The sequence below is a fragment of the Gymnoscopelus microlampas genome, assembly GCF_963454915.1.
Source record: "Gymnoscopelus microlampas genome assembly, chromosome: 18".
Lineage (NCBI taxonomy): Eukaryota > Metazoa > Chordata > Actinopteri > Myctophiformes > Myctophidae > Gymnoscopelus > Gymnoscopelus microlampas.
In genome coordinates, this window is record NC_139955.1 from 22,253,029 (window position 1) to 22,262,671 (window position 9,643).

Genomic DNA, 9,643 nt, shown 5'->3' on the forward strand with positions numbered 1-9,643 from the left:
CCTCCATAACGGTCAGTCCACAAATATTTTCTCCAGAACTTTGAATTAATTTCCACACCGTGGCATAGTAATAACATACTTTAAAAGGATACCACCTGCAGTACTATGAGCTCTATTTCAAATAAAGTTTGACTCCCTGCCTAAAAGTTCAACCTAAGGGTTCTTAATTTAGATTAAAGAACGGGTAGTTTGCCTAATGATACCTCCTATGCCACTTGTAAATAAACTAGAGGTGCGGGTCGCTACGCGACCCTTCCGTCTAGTCGCTGGCGCGAGGCTCTCGTGTAGCATGGTGTGTGTATTTGTTGCAACCTTTATTGTGAAGGAACCACCGGAAGTGCGAAGCTGTTCATACCGTTCCTTGTTACATAACAGTCTGAGATGCTACATCGTCACATAGTGTCACAGAAACCCCCAAAAGTCACCAAAATAACACTGTTCAACGGGCAAATTAGTTAGCATTGATGACATTGACCACACTAACGTTCATCCAGGTTGTTGATAAGATGTTTATTTAACGTAGCCGTTTGAGTGACGACAGCAGCGTTGGTTACCGTTAGTGTTAGGCGCATGCTAACGCTATCGCCGGGCCGCCGACATCCGTCGGACACACTTTCTGTGTCACTACCAGCCGAGGCTTATTGTTGCGCATTAGGCCGCGATTTCCGCAGGGCCACTGCCTCGTGTCCTGCGTGTCTATTGACATTTGTAATGGTCAGAAATCTAAGTTGGGCTTGTTTGTGTGAGAATATTTCCACATTGGTTCGAAATGTGTGCTTATTTGAGCATTGAGGAGTTAACTGTGCAGGAGCTGTGTGGAGCGAGCGAGCTGGTGTTTTCAATGTCCGTCGCTTCGTTGTGTTCGGCTGGGGCCGGAGCCGTTCGGTGATGTTCGGTGATGGGCGGGGTTTTCGGGGTTGCCATGTCCAGGAGTTGTAAGCGTGAAGTGGCGTGAAATTGGTTAGGGAAAGTGCGTCCACGCATGCGCAGTGCGCGGCGCGGTGCTGTTGGATGAAGCTGGTTGCTTGTTGCTGGCGCGCAAGTGTGGCAACACTGATGCAAGTTACCCACAGACAACCGTTGTGGCGCATGACTGTAGATGCCAATTGTAAGGTAGACAAAAACCCTCCGCCATGGCACTGAGAGAAGCTCAAAGCAGACAACATCAAAGTGAAATGAAATGCAATCTAAGCTATGACAAGGAATTAAACTTTACACAGAAAATAATATAAAAGTGTGTTTGCACTTAAGTGGGTGTAGAAAGTCTTAATTTGTTATAATTACATAATTTTCCCCCAGCTATAGAGGTGAAGCCTTCACATTTAGCTTGTCAAACCTGACTGCCTTCATTATATCTCAGCAGTGATTGGAGTGTTTTGAAATCGTAAGCCTGTGATTATTCACATTCTTTGGAGAAGAGACAAAAGCCTGTAGGCAGATTTTTTTTTTGTGACAAGTTAAATCTTATCTCACAGACTCCAGTGAAGTTCTGAAACTATTTTCTGAAACATCTTTGGGGGGTTTAAATTGTTTTTACACTTCTCAGTAAAAAGGAAAAAAAAATATGATAGGTGTTCCGACGTGATGGCAACTGAAATAAGAGTGATCATAAAGGGTAGGAAACCAAGATAACTATCACCCCATGCAAATTGCAATGTTGAATTGATTCTGAATGAACTAATCGAAGGCTTCCCCCCCCCACTTCATCAAATTCACACACAGAATGCTGGCACTCTTCTCATTGCCACTGCCCAAATGGCAAAGCACTCTGGGACCATTCTGTAATATGTGTTAGTGTTTAATACGTGCCTTTGTATGTGTACTGTACGTGCTGGCCTGTGTGCTGAAGGAGGACATTGCCCTCCCCCCCCCCCCCCCCACACACACACACACACACACACACACACACACACACACACACACACACACACACACACACACACACACACACTACCACCACCACCACCGCTACATAATTGACCTGCAAACAATTTCCCTGAGTACTATTATGTTTGTATTAATGGGTAGTGATGATCAGCATGGTTCCCCAGGCACCACTGTGCATGGGACAGCGTGTCCATGGCGGTCCGTCTTTAACGGCAGCGAGACCAGAGCTCTCCCTGGACCCAGAGATGCTCGCTCAATCGCTCTGGAGGTGACATTTGTGTCGAGGGACCAAATATCTCTTTAATTGTCTGGCCTTATTGTGGTGGTAAACTCAATATTACAGGCAGTGCAATATCTAGCCACTGTAGCCAGGCAATGCTTATTATAATCACAGTTGCAATAACATAAATGCCTGTTTCAATCTCGCTAACTGCCTGATGGAAATGTTGGCGGTGGGAAACAGGGAGCGGAGAAAAGTGTTCAATTAAAGAGTCTTTTGAATTATTGTGTTGATCTGAACTTGTGTGTGTGTGTGTGTGTGTGTGTGTGTGTGTGTGTGTGTGTGTGTGTGTGTGTGTGTGTGCTCGCGTGCGTGCATGTGTGTTTGGGCATATTCTTTTTGTGTGTGGAAAAATCTATCTGTGCAGGAGCACTAGAATACTTGGACTGCAATCACCATACACTAATAATAATAATAATTATATTTTTTGTAGGTTTTATTTTACTTGTACTTTTCCAGTACATTTCATCCTCTGCATTTACCCATTGTAACAATTGGGAGCATTGGGGTTTTAACAGCGCAGGGGGAGCAGTTAGGGTTACGTTTCTTCCTCTGGGACACGTAGACTGGGCAGGCCGAGGGTCAAACCGCTGACCTTACGATTCCCAGACGGCCTCTCAACCCACGCAGCTATGGCTCCACCTTAGCAAGCTTGTGCTTGCCTTTAACTTCAAACAATCACACGTGGACAGTGGACACTCAATTCTACATGCAGGTATACGTGTTGATGATGATAGTCTTTGGAAGAGGTGATGTCCAGGGCGAGAAGGGTCACTCAGCTGACCAAATGATCCGCTGCTGTCTGCACTTGTACTTGGCAGAGGAGGTAGGGAACCAGATAGTGATGGATGCGGCAAGGGTGAGGATGTACTCTGTGATGGCTTCTGCTGGCCCCTCTTGATGATAGAGTTGTGGTTCTTTTTTCACTTGAGGTTGTGTTTTATTGTTGACCACAGGAATTTGAATGACCCCACAGTGAAGTAATACAGAACAAGGGGGACAATAGGGGCTGCATAGCCACTTTCTGAATCCACCACGACCTCTAGTCTTTACGCCATCTCTACAATTGGGTCACTGTCCCATCTGTAGTGTTTGGGCTCATTACTTAAAAAAGAAAATAACAAGAAAAAAGGTAATAGATATTACGTGTTTCTGCTACCATCAGTACAAATTACTGTACTTTACAGTATTTATTACTCCTACAGTAGAAACATGTACTTACATCACTACTCACTTTTGTGTTAACCATATACTTTTGCATGAACTGTAAACAATCGTGGTAAGTGAACAGGAAAACATGTACGTGGCCTTTTTTGTAGCATAGCCCTCAAATCAAAAAGTCAGTGTTGCACACAAGATACCACATAATCTAACCCGGTCTAGTGAACCCTACCAATTTTGCTGACTGGTTCCACCTGTAAGTCAAAGTTCCCATTTGTTTTTAGTTTTAAAGGCACTTTAATTATGGTACTTTATTGTACTAATGCTAATGAAAATTACATATAATTCATTTATTTTAATTTAATTTAATTTCAATATCATTTTTGGCCCCACTGAGAGTGTGAGGCTCTAAGGATAAGTGTCAGTCAATTCAACGCAACAGCAACACAACTCACTTGTGGTGACAGTTATGCACATGGTGTCACTTGGCTTGGCACTGTATTTTTGTGACAATTTATCCTGTCGTTTGTTGACTAGTGTTCATGCCATTTCCTCTGCTCTTACACTTTGTAAGTCACATGGGTAAGAGTGTGTGTTAAATGCCTAAATTGTAAATTGTGGTCTCATATTGTGTGATAATCACTCTCTCTGTCCTTTTATCACCCACTCTCCCAAGGCAAATAAAGACTGGATATGTGATGATATCAAATATTCATGATTGCATAGAAGCATGCGTAATATTACACACATACAGTAGGTCTAAAATATACTGTAGGTAACACAGATTAATTATTTGATTAGTGATGGTAATCAGAAGAGATACTAGTGCCATTATACTACTCGTTACTTCTATAAGAATGGGATATGCACACCAATAACAGACAACAGTTGTGTTGTCTGCAAACTTTACAAACTTTACCAACCACGCACGCACGCACGAACGCACGTACGCACGCACACACGCACACACTATTATTGGTTCTTCAAACTACTTTTCTTAGGTCTTAAAAACAATACAGTTTACTTTTTTCTTTAACATTTAGTTTTACTTTTTAAGCCCCCCCCCCGCCACCCTCCCCTCCTCGAACTGTCTATTGTATATACTAGAAGTTCGGCCTCGCTGCGCGGGGCCTCACCTCTAGCGCCCGCGCCCACATAGCGCCCACTTGGCAGCGCATATCAGTGGCGTGGGTGCAGTACGTTAGTCCGACAGCGCATTCCTCCGACAGCGCAGCGCTCCGACGTTTCAATACTAAACCCGAACCAAACCCGCACCCTAACCCTAACCGCACGCGGATGCCACATAGTCGGAGAAAAGGTCTGTCGGATTATCGCATGCCTCCCCAGTGGCGTAGCGTCATGAGGGCCAGTGGGGCCATGGCTCGGTCAGTAAAGACCCTGTAGCGCGTCTGATATGTGGCATAGAGGGGCGGATTTTAAATCTCCAGAAAAAACATCCGTGGGAAAAAACATCCAATGTGCAGTATTGAGAGCCCTGACGTCACAACATTTGGAGCGATGGCCACTGCACTCTGGTTTGTTGGGGTACACCTAGGGCCCAGGTCGAACCCACGTAAAGCCCGCATGGGCAAACCCAGTTAGGACCCGCTTCGGTCCCACATAAATGTGGCTAGTTGGGACCCACCTAAGGCCCAGGTAGAACACACGTATGCATCCCAGTTGGGACTCAAGTGGATCCCGCTGACATTGCCGACATGGGGTCCATATGGTTTAGCCCACCTTGAAACCATATTGGAACTACGATGGCGTGCTGGCTGGAATGCAAACGTTGCGTCATACCTGTAGTGTGTAGTTTGATGTTGTGTGTGTAACAGACATACCTGCAGTGTGTAGATCAATGTCCATATGAAAGTCAATGTCCAGCAGTGTCTTTTGTTTCTCCAGCAGAGTTTCTAGTGTCTCTATCTCTGGAAGAGGTTGCACATGAACTCTGCAGCCGCACTGAGGCGCTCCAACACAAACACTCTGACATTAAGCTGCTTTACACAACAAACATCAGCACCACACTGCTGTTTGTCCAAAACACACAATATATCCTCTCCCACCGACTTCATGTTCATTTATCGACAGCCGTACAGACTCCATTTGACACATTTTACCTCGTTTATCCAGCTCTCACTGACTCCCCTAATAGGACCGAAATTATGTGAAATGACTACATTACCTAATGCAGCCTAAACGTGCGTCGCACGGGACGGACCTGCCATTAGGTTAGTGACTGAAGTTACTGTGGAGCTACACATACAGTAGTTCTCCACAAGCCACACAAGCGCACAAAATACACCAACTACAATTTACTAACTGAGCAGCAATATTAACATTCACCACACTAACGTTCATTGTTGACAAAGTGATTTCACAGCTGCTTCAGTTCAGCCACGACAACCACGTTAGCGTTAGCTACATGCTATCGCTGAAAGTGCGTTAGCGTTAGCCGCATGCTAACGGCTCATGTTAAGCACCCCTGGGCACTAATCATTCAAATACAACAAACGCTATCACAGTAGTGGACATAAACATTCGTTACATTAGTAGCAGGCTGCAGTGACCTAAAAGTCTTGACAATATGAATGACAGGGCGACTTATTAGAGAAATGACGGTGATTGTGCTGTCCAGCTCAGCTCGCCCAACTGTCACGGATATTGTATATTGAGGATTTTTTGGGGAAAGTGTGGAGTGCATGTGTCTGCTTGGGGACTCGCTCCATACACTTGTTTACACTCCATGAGTGGGCTTGTCAATTGTCAATTAATGTGGCAGGATTTCTTGTTTTTCATACCAGTAACATGTAAGCTTATTGTATGACGTTCTGCATAGTAGTGTATATCTGTCTGTTTTCTTAAATGTCATCATGATTTGAGTGCGTGGGGATCTCAATTTAAATAAGCCATTGTGCTTTTATGAGCGATCCAGTTTAGAGGACCTATGATTGTGAATTGTACTTCCCTGTACTGTTTCCATGTCTTTCTAAATAAAGTGCTTCAATCAATCAATCAATCAATCAGAGATAACTGTAATGAGCAAAGAAAAAAATATGAAGTGTAATTCCCAAGCTTTCTTGCCAACTAGCTTAAATCCAACCATTAACAACATGATCCAATTTTTCACAGATTGTCAAACAGGCGATGGTTTCCTTATTTGTCGATGGCCAATCAAACAGATGATTGCCCTCAGCTGTCACCCGTATTCCCTAATGCCATTATAGTACAAGCATAAGCGGGAGACCATATGTCAAACCGCCCAGCTAATAATGGTGCAAAGAAGATGGAGACTCAGAACCAATTAATATAGTCAAGCTGTCAAAATGTCCCTGTGCTAGATTCAGTGCTATACATGTGGACCTCTGTCTGATTGTCACTGGCGGTGGTATTACAGAATATTACATAATATCATTACATGTGCTGTAGCTGGCAGTAGTGGGCAGAGGCTAAAACCGAAGCTGATAAATATGTCAGACAATCTCAAACTAGTTTTTTTTGTGTGTAAATTATGTAAGTTTCAGTCACCAGTGGCGTAGTTAGTCAATCAATCAATCAATCAATCAATCTATTGTCAGTTGGTGACATCACAGCAAACAGTTTTGGCTCACTGTACATAGCTTTCAGCGAGGGTTGTATACTTGCTGGAGTTTAGAGCAAACATTCAAGATCGTTTGGAATAGAGGGAGTTTGATTTTCATAGTTAATTATTATTATTATTATGTTATTGTTATGCATATACTGTCTCAGGTGTTGACTGATGTTGAAAGCATACACTAGCAAGGTCAAAACATTGATAGAGAAAGCTTTCAAGATCGTTTGTTCTGAAAATGAACAATGTTATTATGTTTGTACTGTCTCAAGTGTTGACTCATATTGAAAGCATATACTGTCGCAAGGTCAAAACATTGATGAATTAGTGAAATTTGATTTATTAAGGAATAGTCAGATCTGTGAAGAGAATTACATGGTATGGTTGGTACAGTATGTTAAATCCTTCAGTGTGGGTGTGAGGTCTGTTTTAAAAATAATTGATAACTTTATTTCAGAAAGATGCTAACAGGTACAGGCACAAAATATCATATTTATTGACAGAAACATAATTATTATATGCTTTTTTATAGAGGGTCTTGTGAGTAAACAGAGTGAAGCATTTGTGCTTCACTCTGTTTCTCATCAGACATATATTTCTCACACACACACACACACACACACACACACACACACACACACACACACACACACACACACACACACACACACACACACACACACACACACACACACACACACACACACATCCCAAAAAGAGTAAGCTGAAATAATCTTATTCCGGCTTTCTCTTTAATCATTTGTTTGCTTTGCTTTTTTTCCATTTTAATTGAAAAGCCTTTAATATTGTGATTCATATTTCAATCTCAAGGCATTCATTTCCTGCGCAGCATAGTGAAAAACTGCCTTCTGTTAATTGAACTGTCTTTCTCACCACATTTGATGGCAATTAAATATTTTTTTGCACAGATGTCCAGGGCTTTGCTGCATGTCACACGAGGAGTAAGTGAACTTGTGCTCTCTTTCTATACATTTTAATATCTACTATTTAACAGAGGCATAAACAGAGCTGGCAGTGCCTTGAAATGTGGTGCCACTGTGGCACATGCATGCGTGAGTGCGTGTAGACAATGTACGCTATTTGGAAGCTTGGGCCATGTATTTGAACTTACCACAAGTGGCCTGAAAATTGCTGGCAGGATGAAGAAGAAAGCCAAACAACTGTTTCAGCTGTCACAGGCAGCTTGTCTGTGTGTAGGAGAAGGTGCTATTATGTTAAGTGTCCATGAACTGTCTAACGGTAACCTGTTATATTTGTTTCCCTGTAAATTAATTTGGGGATTCAAATAAAGAATTAAAATGTGTGCCGTGTGCATACTGTATGTATGCATTTACTCCATTTGTTCGTGTACACAGGTCTGTGCACAAGTGTATGTGTACTGTATGCATGTGATTATGTACCACCAGTACAGTACATCCATACTGACTAACATGATGCATGTAGCACAACAGCCATCTATTATTGACGCTGACAGGTCTCCAGTGCATGTCGGACCAACGGCATCCTTTAACACTATAGGCTTTGGTCAGATCAAACGTGGAGGCACTCCTTCATAATGCGAAAAGGTCAGAAGGATTGATTTATTACCAGGGTGTCTGGCTGTTGGTCAGATCCTCATCAGGGGGTAGGCCCTTTCATGTTTGCCAACCATTTTGGATTGGAATGGGAATGGGAAATGGAGTGGAGCATCATAGACGGTGCTGGGCATGGGGATTGGGTTCAGAATCTCAATCACGTTATCTGCTAATAATTACTGTAGCTGTGTAGGAAGGTCTTGTTGATACTGGTACAGGAATATTTCAACACCCACTTTGTACACACACACACACACACACACACACACACACACACACACACATACACACACACACACGTGGTGCATGTGTACATAAAGTATATATGCATGACAACTGATCTTTACAACTGTAATTGTGATCTTCATCTACCCTGTGTGTGTGGGTGTGTGTGTGTGTGTGTGTGGGTGTGTGTGTGTGTGTGTGTGTGTGTGTGTGTGTGTGTGTGTGTGTGTGTGTGTGTGTACCGTGTTTAGTAGGCTGTAAAATGAATAACCGAAGAAGATGCACAGATGTCGAATATTAAAATGAGTTAATATAGACTGGCAGTTATGTGGCTTAGACTATATCCTGCACTGTACATAAACCTGTAATTATTGGCCAGAATGTCTTTCTGAATTCAGTGCTCAAGGCCAGCGGAACTGTTTTTTAAGACATGGACACCCCAGGTGGACCAATCACATCACAGGCAAACCCCGGTATACTATAATGTAATGCAATGTAGTCTCTTGCACTATTTCTGTCTACTGTTCACCCTCACTTTCTCATTCCCTTCCTCTATCTGTCTCTCTCATTCTTTCTCGTTCTCTCACTTCGTCTCTGACGCATATGCGGAACATTGCGTCCAAAAGTCTGTATATTAAAAGTTATTTTTCCTACCCCATTATTCACTGTAGACCTTAAGTCCACAGTGCCAGGCTGATCCTTCACAGACTCTACCCACCTGCAGGTGCTGCCATGTTTTATGTCATCCATCCATCTTCTATGACTTCCAATGGAATCCAACACAGTGGGGTTGCACTAGAAAAAAAAGAAAGGGAGAACCTTAAAGCTATTAAGGCTTAAGGATTGTAGCAATTTCTTTTGGTCAGATTGTTTGGTACAGTGTCATGCTGATGCATATGGATG